The sequence below is a fragment of the Plectropomus leopardus genome, chromosome 1 (assembly GCF_026936395.1).
Source record: "Plectropomus leopardus strain MGB_pleo_1.0 chromosome 1, ASM2693639v1, whole genome shotgun sequence".
Classification (NCBI taxonomy): Eukaryota; Metazoa; Chordata; class Actinopteri; order Perciformes; family Serranidae; genus Plectropomus; species Plectropomus leopardus.
This window is the reverse complement of record NC_142176.1, coordinates 44,070,370-44,084,082: the sequence shown is the minus strand read 5'-3', so window position 1 is coordinate 44,084,082 and position 13,713 is coordinate 44,070,370. Positions and strand designations below refer to the sequence as shown.

General features: G+C 39.6%; 1 protein-coding gene across 3 annotated transcripts in view; it reads right to left on the bottom strand.

Annotated features, from left to right (window-relative positions):
* large2 (LARGE xylosyl- and glucuronyltransferase 2) overlaps window positions 1-13,713 on the bottom strand; it is a 151,605-nt gene that overhangs the window by 106,675 nt on the left and 31,217 nt on the right. The window lies entirely within an intron of this gene.

Here is a 13,713-nt window from a genome sequence, read left to right as displayed (position 1 = left end):
TCCCCCCAGCCCTAATCCAATACTAGAGTGCCTGTGACTGCTCCAAAAGACCTCTCCTAAAGACCGCTCCCAAAGACTGCTCCACCACATCTAGGTAAGCTGGTTCTATTTGGCTATGTTTTTTTCAAACATTTAGCCCACCACAGAGTACCTTGTTTTATGGCTATTAACTCGACACACTGAGCACGCCAGTCTCCATTCAAAACAACGTTAACCCTTTGACACTTTTTTTGTGCCGCTTTCAGACGCCTTTCACAAGTATTTAAACCTTTGGAGCCTGAGCACATTGGTACAATTCCTTTCAAAAACGAAAGAATGAAAGAAATTAGCAACTTGGTCATGCAAGTTCCACAAATTGCAAGAAATAAATAGATTAAGAAAATTATTTATGAAAAGCTTACAGAAAAAATGGGGGATTTTTTTTTTTTTAATGGGAAAACTATATTTCTAAATTTCATATTAACATGTTTCACATTCTATTACAGAATTTTCCGGGTCATTTACTTGTTTGTTTTTTATTTTCATGTCGTTTTTTTTTTTTCATTTGTTTGTTTTGTTTTTCAAAAAAATCAATTTAAGGTAATTTTCTTGTACTTTTTACTAATTTCTTGCTAATTTTGGGGTAATTTCTTCCTTTCTTGCACATTGCTTTCTTCCCATAAGTTTGAATGAATTTCATAAACAGCGTCAGTGTTTTGTTGTCTGACTAACTTTCATATTCATGCACCCAAACTGGATTTCCTGCATCACATTTCATCTACCCACCAATACTGCAAAAGGGGAGCGGAGTATACTGTGATTCATCTGAGATACATGCATTAAAGAAACATAAAAAGCTGTTGTCATGGGTAAGAAGACAGAAGAGTTTCTGGGGATTTTAAACCAAAACACAAAGCATCCTTGGAAGTATACTTATTAGCTCAACAAACTTCATCTGATGCATTTCGTTAACAGTATGCTCACTATGACATTTTGTATGATAAAGTGTGATCTAAAGAAAATCTTTATGCTTCAGCATACAACTATGGCAGTTTGTTTTACATCTGTATGTTTAATACATGTCAGATCAATGTTTCTAAAGTGAAATACTTTTGATTAAATGTATGAGCTTAGTTTGTCATCATGAGGTGCAGAGGGTGGTGGAGGCTGTGAGATCTAGGCGGGACAGCTGCAATGCTGCGAGCAACTGTTCAACAAAACATGTTCTTTTTAAGCAAGACACCAGCAGCATTTTCAGTCATAATTGTGCCCCAAAACAGAGTATTTTGAGCCAAAACATGATTTTTTTCCAAATATAATCAGGGTTTCCCACACTGTCATTTATTTGTAGCAACCCACCATGGTTTAAATATCTGCTGTTATGTACTCTTTTTTGTATTTTGGAGCTTGACTCTTCATTAGGACCACTGTTTCAATATAAATACCATTCAGTTATCGATTGCACCATACTCCCAGAGCACAGAGAGTACTCTGGGCACAAATGGAGCAATAGAACATCAGTCGCAGTGAAAGTGAAACCTAACTGTTAACTGCACTGGGTTTAAACGTCTGATCAACTCTGAGAAGATCAACAGATTAATTATCCATGCTGTGAGTCTGACTCCTCAAACTGCTGCTGAGGGAAAAAAAGACCAATAACAAGTTCTGCATTAATGGGGCCATCCGAAATAGAATGATAAAAAAGGACATACACATGCACAAGATTAAAATGAAAAAAAATAAATAAAAAGGAAGTTTGCTGATATACACCCCACACCCCACCTCATTGTCAGCTAATGGCACACAAAAATACATTCCCACTGCACAAAAAAAAAGCTATGACCCACTAACATCTGGTATTTTAATGCCCCGGGGAATTTGTACTATCGGTAATCACACCTGGGTCAAATGACTCTAACGTAGAAACGGGTTTTTATTGCCTCTAGCTCCGACAGGCATTGATGGGATCACAACACCCAGGTGAACTCAGTGATTTCAGTTCCATAACCTGCAAGATGCAATGACGCGCCGATAAGATGATATTCTGTGGTAGAATTGAGGAGCAGAGACACCGGTTGAAGCTTCAATCAGGAAACATTTATTACGAGCACTCGGATCGACACAGGAACAAGGGAAACCTGCAAGTGGCTGAACAGACAGTGGTATTTATTCAGATGTCATGACGTAGATGGTTGGGATCAAATTCTAACATGTCAGGAACTAAGATTCTTCTGAGAAGTGAGGAATGTGTTTGTCTTACTAAATTTGCTGGCACTGGTCCATCTCAGGTATCTATGGTCAACTTACAGGCACTAAGGCTTCACTATATATTGGTAGCTCTTTACTTTAGGTCGACATAGAGTCTTGAACTGGATGCATAATCATAAAAATACATACTAACACGTACCAACACTAATTACTGTTCATCTCCTTCTAGCAGCTAAAACACTGATCCAAATACATCTGCACCAAGTCTAAAAGAGAAACTGAATAAGTAAGAAATATATATGAAGAGAAGAAACTACTGAAAAGACCTCTGTTCCTAATGCCAACTACTGTTTACCTGTTCTTCAGCCTGTCCATGATGTCGCGCGCACACACACACACACACACACACACACACACACACACACACACACACACCAAGCTAACAGAGAGGCAGACTCATCTGGTTCAGCGGTGGGTTTACTGGATTGCCTACATTAAGCAGGGTTACCAATGTTAGAAAAACCTACATGCATGGGCTGGTTTTGGGAAAAGGGGTAAGACTGAAACTGAAAACAATACTGAAGGTGTGTTTTTGTGAGCCAGACCCCATCACCTTCCCATCAATATTGCGCCTCACTGTTATTGTAGCTAAATGAGATCGTATCCTGCAGCCAAGTTTTCCAATCTGGTGCAAAGACTGAAACCAGAAGAGTGGAGACTGCACAATGATGTCTATAATATTGGAATCTCTCATGCAGTTATCACAGATTGGTGACAAGTGTCCACACATTTTTGTCCAATTAGTGTAATTTGTGATGTACACGCTAGATGTTTTTAGGTGCTTTGACATGAAACAGAAAAGCTTTAATCACAGTGGTATAATGATAAAGAAGCTTGGATGAAGTGGACTGGATCATTAACTGAGCTAAAACCATCACTGATTGGTACTGTAACATGTAAAACATGTTTCCAAGTCTGCAGGAAACTGGGCTCATTATGGCTGACTTCTGGGAAGGTAGTGCTGTGTAGTGAGGCTCTGGGGGGACAGAGGGGGGACAGAGAGGCAGAAGGGGGGAGTCAAGCAAGAAGGAGAAGAAAAAACCTCAACGAAAAGAGACTCTCATCTTTATTTTGTCCTCCCTGGCGCTCACTGTGGTCTGTCCAGATGGCTGCTCTTCCCCGCAGCCGCACAGGACAGAGGGATGCAACATGACGCCTGTCAGAAGCCCCACGAAATTCTGCCCCAGAGTGCGATTTGAGTCAGAGCCTATGACAATCCCTCACCCTGCTTGTCAACAGTGTATTCTGCATCCACATCAAGGTGTGTGCGTGTGTCGGGGGGTTATCCTAAACCGCAGGAGGTCCCGCGTTGTCGTCACTGCAGCAGATAGCAGGATTGCTGCAGTTGTTTGTGTGCTAACAGCCCTCTGATGGCTCCAGGAGCTCAGCCAGATTGGCTCGTAGTGTGAAACAACAGCAGCCATTAAAGCTCAATATGACCTGCGGGGGGGCAGCCACCCACCCCAAGCACAGCCCTGCCCAGTGTAACTGTGGATAATTTCTTTCTCTTTCTTGCTCTCTCTATTTTAGTTGGCAGTAAACAGAATCATTGCAGAGTCAAATTCATTTACATGCACTCCAGTATAGTGATTCTTCCAGTCATTCTTATAAGCTCTAAAGTGATTTTTGAAAGGATAAATCAGCTTTAGAGTTTATCACAGATACATTTCTAATGGATGAGTGGATTATGTGGCCATATGTGCACTGTGATGTGTTTCTAAGAATGTATGTATGAATGAAAGACCTAGAAAAGTGTCCTCATGTCTGCAGATACAGGATAAAGATCACCTTTCTTCGCTGCATGTCATCTCTAATACTTTTACACAGGTAATAGAAGAAGAAGAAGGTAGAAGGTAGATTTTTACATTAAATTACATTATCCTTGATCCTGCTACATCTTTGGAGTTGAAGGTTGAGATGATTAAAATCAGCAGCTACTATGAAGATTCCATCCGGTTGCTTGGTGATGTTGCTGCTGATGGCATCATTCATTGTCTGCTTTCTCCATTTATATAATTTGTATGAAATGCATGTGGAAAAACTTGGTCAGCATAACCGGGAAGGGGTTAGACAAAGCTGATTTCCCAGCTCGAAGTGGATTTGTCTGCCACATTTAGATGCAAAAGGGTTTCTAAAAAAAAAAAAGAGCGTGTGCAGGACAAAGACTGCAGACAGGGAGAGTGTCACAAGCTCTTTTTACACAAAGATCAAGCTATAGAGCCGATCTTAAGTCCCTACTTTAAGCCTCCTTTGCATTTTTACACAAACCAAACCTCAGCTACATTATGTTTCTACAGTGTGAGATTTTAGACAACATGCCAGCACTGAGGAATCAAAAAAGGCAACAGGCAAGACAGGCAAGACAGACGAGATGTTAAGCACAACAGCTTCAGCATCTTATGTGATACATAACATACTTGTCTCTAATGCTTTCTTAACAGTAACAATGACAAAACTTAACACTAACAATAACTTACCACCCTGTTATATGGTGGCTGATCTCGTCTTCTCTGCGCAGAAAGTGAGGAGTTGCTTAATCCCATTATACTTGTTTCCATAAACCACATCCATAGCCATGCTTCTTGGAATGTTATCACCAGAGGAGAAGTCGCAGAAGATCACTCGGTGGAAATGCAGTCATCTCATCATATCGCCATTTCAAAACTGTTTTGCATAAATTTGTAATAGAAACCTGCTGTACTAACAGCTGCTTTTTATTTCCTGCAGTGGGTCACACAAATAATGCGCTCTAAAAACATCACATCCAGCCTGCTCATGGTCCTAGGGCTATTGCACAAAACTAGGATAGTGGATTAAGCCAAGATTTTCCAGGTACCCAGGCTGAATTTAGCCTTAACTCGGTTGCATGAAAGTAGAGGCACATAACATACCTTGGAGATTTATTCTGTGTAGCTAGCCTGCTCCTGACTAGGCTTACAACCAGGTTTGTTAAATCACGGTGCCATTTTTCTTCAGTCAGCTGTCACTCTCATCAGAAATAAACATTTTATAATTATTCCATGGTGTTTTTGGCTGCATTAAAACAGACCTCCACTCTGTAATGTTGTATGCTGTAAACTGTGTTTCATAGTGTATCATTTTCAGTGTAAAGGTAATGTGCTCACTGAGGGGGATTTAGACCAGGGCCAAGTCAGCACTCCTGCCCACAATGCCACCTGTCCTCCAGATCATGGTTCTCTCAGAAGTTCAGTAAATGTAATATATACTGGTAGGTTATTATTACTTTTGTTGATATGATTAGAAATGGCCAATGAAGTTGCAAAGGTGGTTTCAATGAAGTCAGTTATGAGACGTCCTCACCCTCCCATAGATGCTCTGTGCAGCGTTATGGATGATCGTGGTGGAGGAGGAAAAAAGCGTCTGCTAAATACCCGTTACCTTTATGAGTGTCAGTAATTAGTCTTCATAATATATTTCATTAATTATTAATTTCTACTGTCAACTCTTAAGTGTCCAACTGATTTGTAAAAATAACAAATATCTTGCGTGGTAATTACGACGTGTCAGTGCAGCTGTAGTTAAAGGTAATGAGTAATTAATGCAAGCTTTGTCTCTTAAGATTAAAACTTACATTAACAGGGACTCAAACCCGAGACCCGCGGGTGGAAAACGTTGTGATTATCAACTGTGCCACCTTATCCACAGTTTTTTAATGTACACAGAGATGTATCTCTGTCGTTACTTATGCATTCTTCTTTACTATTTTTTCTCTGTTTAATTATAACGTCCATATTTCCCTTTTTTGCACATCATCATGACAGCCTTGAATGCACATTTATCCAGAATACTTACACCTGGCTTGACATAGTTGCACCTTCTCATCCTGGTTTAGCAAACGTGCAACAGATTGAGCCAGGAGGCTCTGATGAGACTAGGTCAAAACTCGCTTTTTCTATTGTCCTGGATATCGAAATTCTACATTTATGCAATAATCTCCCTGTCCTGCCACTTTGTTTCGGTTCTGATACCACCTTCTGGGCGGCTTAATCACAAGACAACTTGGCCCCCCCATTCTGGGATTGCATGAATTTTATAATGGGCAACTTTAATCATGTCTGTCTCAAAAAATTACTTAAGAACTTTCACCAGTATGTCACTTATCCAGACATGATAAGACACTGGATCATTGTTATGGATCAGTGAGGGATGCCTATAAATCAATTCCACTTCCTCCGCTTGGCTCCACTAATCATAACTGCGTGTACCTGCTACCCTCATACGAGACTGTTGTAAAGAGGGAAAAAACAAGGACCAAGGACATTAAAGTCTGGTCAGAGGATGCAGTTCTCTCTCTTCAGGAGTGCTATAATGGTACTGACTGGAATATCTTTGCTCAGTCTTGTGGAGATGACTGGAACTCATTGGCTGATGTGACTTGCTCATACATTGCTTTTTGCAGAGACATTATTATTCCTTACAAGCGTGTAAAGATACACCCAAACAACAAACCATGGGATTCTGGGTCTGTTAAATCCTGCATACAAAGGAAAAAATCTAGATCAGCATCTGACTGGTCTTAGCAACAACAGAGTTGAAGACAGAAATTTTTAAATCAAAACACAAATACAAGTCAGACTTAGAAAGCAAGATGGCTGCTAATAATCTTGGCTCAGGCTGGGCAAGCATGAAAACTTTAACAGGGCTTCAGAGCGCAGAGCATAGCACTTGTGTTACTGTAGATGGTTTTAACACAGACACTGACTTTGCTAATGCTCTTAAAAGTTTTTATTGTCGTTTTGATTACTTTGATTTTAGCACTAAAATTCATGAACTGAGCCACAAACTGAAGGATGATCGTCACTTTAATATTCAGCTGGAAGAAGTTGAAAAGGCCTTTCGTACTGTAAAAGTCAACAAACGACATGGCCCGGATAATATCTGTGGTCTGGTTACTGAAATGGTGTGCTATACTACTGAGTCCGGTCTTTCATTTTATATTCAACAAGTCCCTACAGACACAACATGTCCCAAACATTTGGAAAAATGCTGTTGTTGTCCAAGTCCATAAATCCAGCTATCCTAAGTCCTTAAATGATTTTAGACCTGTTGCTCTTACCCCAGTTTTAATGAAGACCTGAGAGAAACTGATCAGGTCTGAGATCCAGAGGACAACAGAAGGTGCCCCGGATCCAATGCAGCTTGCTTACAGGCCTAATGGAGGAGTGGAAGATGGTAACGCTGCTAAACTTGCTTTTAAACACTTGGATAATAATGGGACACATGCCAGGCTTTTTTATGGACTTTTCCTCTGCTTTTAACACCATCCAGCCCCACATCTTGACTGAAAGGCTGTTGGAACAATTTAATTTAAGTAACATTCTGGTGGGCTGGATCCTTGATTTTTTAACCGACAGAACACTAAGGGCCAGGGTGAACAATATTCTGTCGGACCAAAAACAAACATCCACAGGATCTCCACAAGGGTGTGTGCTGTCACCCCTGCTCTTCATCCTGTACACAAATGCATGTCGGAGCAAACATGAGAACAGAGTCATCATAAAGTATGCTGATGACTGTTATTGTAAGTTTACTTAATGAGAAAGAGTCCAGCCATGGCCCAATTATTGATAATTATGTTTCTTGGTGTGAGGAGTCATACCTTCAGCTGAATATATCAAAAACAAAAGATATGCTGAGACCTCAGGAAGACACCTCAACAAAACTGTGTAACTTCAATAAAAGGTCAGCTCATTGAGTGTGTGCAGTCATACAAATATCTTGGGTCGATCATTGACTCAAAATTGAACTTTGAGGCTAACTGTGAAGCGGTGTGTAAAAAGGCTCATCAGCGTTTGCATTGTCTGAGGAAACTGTCACACTATCACATTGACCGAACACTAATGACTGTGTTCTACAGGGCTTTTATTGAATCAGTTTTGTCTTTTTCATTGGTGTCTTGATTTGGTCACACGTCTTTGCAAGATACAAATTCCTTGAGTCAAGTAGTGAAATGGTCAAGTCGACTGATTGGTGAGCCCCAGCTCGATCCAGCATCCCTGTATCCTAAGCAGTTGCAGAGGATAACTAACTCTGTTTTAAATGATGAGTCCCACCCTTTGCACTGTGAATTTTAGCTTCTCCCCTCTGGATGGAGGTTTTTAGTCCCAAGGTGCAGAACAAAGCAGTATAAAAACAGCTTTGTCCCTGCTGCTATCGCTGAGCTGAACAAGTTGTAGCCTTATTTAGAATACATGTATTTATTTGTTCATGCACTTTTATCTATTTTTTTAATATTATTTCTTACATTTGAATCTTAAACCTGGTTTTTACCCTGGTTTTTGAGATCTGATTTATATTTAATGGATGGTATTCCACACTCTTTTATGCCTATTTCTGTTTTATTGATGGAACCTTGAGCACTTAAATGTTTTAATGTTTTATCTTTGTTTATGCCATGTGTGCTTAATTTTTCAGGGGATGAGTTGGAGGGTGGGGGTGGGCTCTTATGTCCTAGGGGGTTTTAAATAACCTTTAGTTTTTCAGTTTGTTTCCTGTTTGTTCTGTTCTGTGACCTGCGTTTTGAAATGAACGCTGTAACCTCACTTGACTGCAAAACAAATCTACCTACTGGTACAAATAAAGTAACCTGAACCTGAACCTGAACCTTTTATATACAGAACAGCAAGGAGGCATAACTTCACAATATTCCCACCCTGAACAGGCAGTGTACAAGTCAGTGACAGCAGAGCAGCAGGATAAACAGAAAGCTAATCAACAGAGAATCACCTTCATTTTCACAACAATCTGATTCCAGGTCTAACAATAATCGAGCCAGAAGTCAAAACAAGTCAATTTCAATCACTGACATTCTCACACATCCATGCTGTGACATAAAACTGTTCTCTCTCTCACAATGCAGAGCCTGTACTTTTTGTCTTTTCTGCACAAAGCTTATCTAAAAAACACACAGAAAAGAGACTGCTCTGCGCACATTTTCACAGAGACATGGTTAACCCCTAACATCCCAGATCAAGCTATTGCACTGGATGGTTGGACCTTGTTCAGAGTGACAAGACTCTGATGCAAATTCAAAAAATGCACTGCAGGAATTGTATGACGCCATAAGCAGCAACATGCCAAAACAACCAGACAGAATTTTCATAGTAGCTGGTGATTTTAATCAACTCATCCTTCAACTATAAAGATGTAGCACGATCAAGAACAAATCTTATTTTTGTTTTTTAAACTTTTTTTAAAAAATGACTAAGCCCTGTGACTCAGGCTAAAAGTGCTTTCATAAGCCTCTTCCCAGTCATGCTGTGAACAAATCTACCTTGTCTTATGATGATTGGATATATTTTGTATGAGTTATGACCATTTTCATGGTAAGCCCTGCCCCTTGTGATATCTGCAGCCATGTTTTTTGACCAGTCTTGCTCGCTGATAATAAAAATTAGGGCTACTAGAAAATTTTTTTCTGACAATAAAAAAAAGAAAAGAAAAAAGTTTCTTGTTTCATATTATGGTATATCATTTATTTAGTTTACATCATTTGATAACGCTTTGCATCCATCCGTGTGGCCAAAGGGGCGTCTACACAATGCAGAGCAGCAAAACATTAGATACATTACTTTAAGTAACATTATAACAGCATTTTATCAAACTTTATTATAACAGTAGTTTATCTAACTTTATTTTATGGCAGTATCTACCTTATTCTATCTATAGTTATGATACGATACCCCATAGTCCTCTTTGTTTACCGTTTTTTTTTTTTGACATCTTGATGTCATATTGCTATAAATTGTTGGTTATTTCCTCACACAGTCTGCAGAAATACAGACTAACAAAAAATGTCTATAAAGGGCTTAAAATGTCTATGGCAGAGACATAATTGTACTGGTGATTGGAAAGTCAGTATGTTTCCCTGCACAGTTAAGTGGAGCTATGGTTATAGCGCAATTAGGCCGGAAGTTATGTCTGACCCCGCCACAGTAAGTGGAGACATGCCCCCTTTCAGCTTGTTGCTACTGGACCTTCCTCTGTTTGGCATATTACATCACATGCCAAACAAATTAGCAAGTGACAAACGTGTTTCATGTCAAGCGGTGACAACTTGGATCACTTTTCTGCAGTGTACATTTTGTATGTACTCAACCCTTTACCTGGTAATGTTGTTTGTCTGTTGCTTTGTTTTCCTGGCTTTCTCCTATGAGTTATTCCACATAGTACGATGTCAGTCAGACTAACATGTTTACATGTATTTTAAAAGTCCAGTCCAGTACAGTCAGATGGATTAAAACAAAAAGTCACCTTTTCATGTAAATGTAGAGGGGACAGCCTACAGCCCTCGCAGAGTTACCGTGAGCACATCAAATGCTCTGATATTGATTGATTTTGGGCTTTAGTATCTGAAAACAAAAACGTTAAGAGAATGTTGTTTATAGATTCTGGCTTTTTTTACTTTAAAAAAGAAAAAGAAAAAAAGAATTCACAGCCAGGCTGGAAAACAGGTAAACAGCAGAAAGCAGCATGGAGATCTGTGAAAACTTTATAGTGGTTAGTTCTCTTCATATATCTCTTACTTATTCAGTCTCTCTCTAAAACTCTATGCAGACTAACTTCTGTTTTAGCGCTGTTTGGAGGGAGATGGACGGTAGTAAGTGGCTGCCCATCACTGCACCTCGCTGGTAGAGGGGCTGAAATTATGGTGTTCAACAGGGTCTCATGTTTCCATCAACGTCGATCAGAGCCGGATGTGATAAATATCCGAGTCAGAGTCATCTGACACCATTGCATTAAAAAGCCAGATGTTAGCAGGTTTAAGAAGGGTTTGGTGCAGTGGAAATTAGGTTTTAAAGTTTCCATAGTTTGTTCTGATTCCCTTCTCTCTCCTCGGAATACACACTACACTGCAGTTCAGCTGGGAAAAAAACAGCTTTTACATCTCAGTGTTGTTTACTTGAGTTCTGAGAGCACCTGTCTCACCTGGACAAACAGACTGAAGCAATGGAAAGCTGCAGGGTTGTGTGGTTTTATTCTCAGCGTGTTTGGTGTGAGAGCACCGGCAGGCTGGGGGTTAGACAGATATTTGGGTGAATTTAGGTAGTGAAATCTTTTTTTTTTTTCAGAACAGTAGAAAGAGCCAAGGACGATACTGCTGGGTGGGAAACTGAGAAGGAGGAGGTGAGATAAGAAAGATTTTTAGATGAGTTTAGGGACTCAATTCTGGCTCTAGATGGAGGTGGGGGAGTGCTGAGGGGGGTAGCGGGGGGTTAAAAGCTTCAACTACACTTCTTTTCCTGCTTGGAAATGAAAGAGGGGGAGGGGGGCAGCGTGAGTGGATACTTGTTTCCTTTCTGAGACAAGGCTAACTGGCACTGAAATAAATCCAGATTTTCTTAAGGAAGTCTTGATTTTTGACTGATTTTCACAAAGATCTGAGGTTCACTGGTGTAAAAATGAGAAGAATTAAAGAGAAAAATGCTTAAAAAGAGAAAAAGGAGCTGCTGAATATTTGTCCATATAAAACATACAAAATGTTTGGAGTTCATGGTAATTTCGTTATCCCATTTTTTACCTTATTATTTTTGCATTATTCATATTTTTAAATGTATTAATTCTTTTTTAATATAACATCAATAAATCCAAAACCAAAACTGAAAAAAGTGATCTAATTCTGCCAAATAAACAAGCATTTTAAATAAGATAACAGTGGCTTTGATTTTACTGCAAAGCTCTGGTCAAACACACACACACACACACACACACACACACACACATAGATATCCCCTCTGCATGCATGATTAACCCATCGACTTGCTCTCTGCTTCAGTAGCTGGTGGAGTTGGCAGAGTATTTTAAAGCGAGCGGAGGAGAATAATGAGGTTATCACAGCATCGCCCCACGCTTCATTACACCCCCTCAGCTCCCAGATATCCCAGCTACACTGCTACACCACTACACCCAGGACCTGCTGACTGCAGCCGAGGATGAGCCCAGACCTGGCTGCCTAGAGAAGTCACTCGAATTTATGTTTTCATGTCATTGACTTTATTCATGCTGTTGACTGACGGAACATGAGAGCTGTGTTCACAATCATCCCAGGCTCTGACTGGGCTTTTTAACATGTAAGTAAATTGAGGTTGAAGCCAGGGATACTCAACTTGTTTTGCTTCGGGGCCACTTTTGCAAAATGACACTCGCAGCAGCCCCATACATATTTCTATGATTTTAGGACATTTATAAGACTTTAGGAAATTTTCAGGATTTCAGGACATTTCTAGTATTTTAGGACATTTCTAGAATATCAGAACATTTCTAGGATTTTAGGATGTTTCCAGGATTTTAGGGCATTTTGCAGATTTCAGAACATTACTAGGATTTTTTAACATTTCTAGGATTACAGGAAGTTTCTCTAATTTTAGGATTTTTTCAGGATTTTAGGATGTCCCTAGGATTTCAATACATTTCTAGGAATTTAGGACATTGCTAGGATTTTAAGACGTTTCTAGCATTTCAGAACATTTCTAGGATTTTAGAATATTTTTAGCATTTTAGGATGTTTCTAGGATTTGAGGACATTAGGTACTTGGTAGCACCTCTGTCGGGGGTGTCACCTTGTACACACAATATTTTTACTTTTACTTTTAACTGTTGCCATTTTGGCCAAAGATCAGGTATCACAACTTTCTACAAGAGAGTTTCAATAAAAAAAATTGAATTAAAAAAAGTTTGAAAACAAAAAGTCTAACAGTTGTTTACATCCAATGCATCATGACAGATAAAATAACCTGCCCAAGTTTACAGATGCTATTACAGCAGCCCTCAGTTTGTCCACAGTTAGACCACAGCTGGCCAAATTTCTGCTTCTCAGCCCACTTTAGCCTATTTCCAGCCCCTTAGAAACCATGCCACATATGAGACAGATTCAACACACATCTGGAGCTACAGGGCAGGAACACAGCAGAGCAAAGTGTGTAGATACTGCAGATTATACTGATGTTTAAAGCAGCTGGCAGTGTCTCTGAACTGATGTTTTTTTTTTCATTGTCAGTGTGGACAGTCTCTTTGAATGTGATATTTCTGACTAAATCTGACACAAACCACACCCTAGTCTTGAATGGTCAGATCAGAGATCATACAATTTTTAATTCTAAACTTAAAATATGACTCCCTGCTGGCATTTGGCACTGAAATAAATAGGGGTGGGGGGAATATACTGATACATAGTAGTGCGATATTTTTGGGTGGTGATATCACATCATTACACAGAGACCAAGTATGTCTTTTTTTATTATATTAATTATTAGGGCTGTACCCGACTCAGAATTTTGCAAGTCAAATCATATTTGACTGTTCAATACAAATATTCGACAAAGCTGTTTTTTTCCAGAATATAATGTTATCTCTGAGCCTTGCAGTGTGTTCTCTCTCTCCTCTGTGCCACTGTATGCATGTCTGCAGCTGCTTGTAATAACAAGTTGTGTGAAAGTCAAGATCAGT